This window comes from Vicugna pacos, chromosome 30, assembly GCF_048564905.1.
Source record: "Vicugna pacos chromosome 30, VicPac4, whole genome shotgun sequence".
NCBI classification, from domain to species: Eukaryota; Metazoa; Chordata; class Mammalia; order Artiodactyla; family Camelidae; genus Vicugna; species Vicugna pacos.
The window spans coordinates 29,920,571-29,922,595 of record NC_133016.1 but is presented as its reverse complement, the minus strand read 5'-3'; positions in this window follow the sequence as shown (position 1 = coordinate 29,922,595).

The following is a 2,025-nucleotide window of genomic DNA, read 5'->3' as shown; positions in this document are numbered from 1 at the left end:
ATTCTTTGATCAGATTGAACAGGTTCCAGGGGGAAGGACCAAGACTGTCCCATCAGCCATTCTATGTGTCTTGTCCTGGGACCCAGTGGATGCTCAGCATGTAAGTGAACCGACAGGAGTGAGTGAAGAGATGGGAGCATCTCATTATTGTGGCAGATCTCTGTCCAATGCCTTGAGATTTGGGGACGGGTTTACGAGTGCAGAAGGGAGAGCTCAGGTCCTCTGTGCTTTTCCTGAGTGCCCTGGCCTTACCCATTCCCCCAGCCCCCTCTGGGCAGCCAAGCCAAGGAGCTGGGCCACCAGGGGTTGTGCTGATCAATAATCCACCTTCACCCCAATTCCGGGGGTAGGTACACATGGTTGTAGACACTGGAGTCAGTCCTTGGAGGAATTCCTCACCGAACTCTGTTTTGGACCTTTTATTTTTCTCTAGAACCTCCAGCTGAAGAAGATTGTTTTAGACACATGAAAGTTGAGGACACCTTCTGTCCCCTCGCAACCCAGGTGGGGCTGGGAGTCTGCTGTTTCTATAGCCGGTGGGCTCGTGTTGATTTGGGCATCCCTGTGCCTGAATTCCTGCAGTACACTCGGTGGTAAGGTTGGGGGTGCCTGGCAGGGAGGGAAGCGGGTTGGGAGACTGTACAGCTGGGCTGATGTTAACCTGGGGTGAGCGGGAGCTTGCTGATGCATGGCATCTCGGGGCAGGGAACTCTCCACACTCAAGAGGGGTTCCCACTCCCGCAGGGTCCCTTTGATCAGGTTGCTGGGCTGTCAGGGGACCACAGGGGTCCCAGTGAGGATTAGGGTGCCTTCAGGCAATGGGAAGTGTGGGGTCCAGTGGCAATTGAATTAACTGTGCACCCAAACCCAGCCCCCACCTCTTTCAGCCTGTTTCCTAATCTGCAAAACTGGAATGTTATTAAACATCTCGCGGGGTCATTGATGGGCTGGGACAGACTAGACAGTCAGGAGCTGGAATTCCTCTGTCCCCTGATTGTTTGCCTTCTTTCTGACTATTTGCTCTCACAAGCTCAGTCTCTCTGTCTCTCGCTCTTTCACTTCTAAGTGTCTCTCATGCTCTGGTTTCATTTGATTTCCAACCACCGCCCCTCCCCTCCGCCAAACTCCAGATGAGTGAACTTGATTTCTATGTGTCAGTTCCAAATTCCCAGGAAAGATGCTCTGTCACCTCTGGATCTGCTGTCCAACCCATGAGTTGTGGCCAGAGGAGCGAGTCCTTCTGGGACCAGCAGAGGGTCTCTGCCGAGCCCACAGCCACCACTGTGGGAGCACATAGCTCTCCGTGGAGGAAGTAATGGCTGTGACCTTGTGTCACTAAGTGTGAATTTATGTCTTCTCTTGAACCACCTTCATCCTCCTAAACAAAGATGAAAATTAAACACTCCCGGGATTTGTGTCATGGAACACTCAGGTTGGGGGCTAATGGGGCTGGAATTTCTACTGTATTTAAGGGGCTACACTGAATCCCCAACGAGAGCCTACAAAGGGAACAGCACCGGCCCCACCCAGCACTTAGGGCGCTGAGTCTGCGTGACGGTGAGCCAGGCTTCTGACCACAGCTCAGGGGTCTGGTCTGACCAATTAGCCTTTGAAACCAACCAGCTTTGGATTCCTCAATCCCACCCTGAGGTTTTACCTGAACCATCAGCTTCTGTATCTCTGAAGACAGATGCTGAGGACCCTTCACGTAAGCCGTTCGCACAGCCCTGTTCAGGCCTTTGTGCTGCACGGTCTGCCCGGCGAGCTGACCGAGGTTGGTATTTTACTGATGTTAGAAGTAGTCTGGTTTCCCGATGTACTGTTTCACTGAACAAGCAACAGAAGCCACTTCTCGCTGATAAAAGCAGAAAAGGGACATAATGAAAAGATCCTGGGAGGGTGTGTGGAGTGGCCAGGACCGGAGCCAACCCAGGAGCTGTAGGAGGTGTTAGGGAGCCCCAGGCACCAGGCTGGGAGGGGTGCTACCGGGCCCCCTGCCACCCCAGAAGGGACCCCCCTCCACCC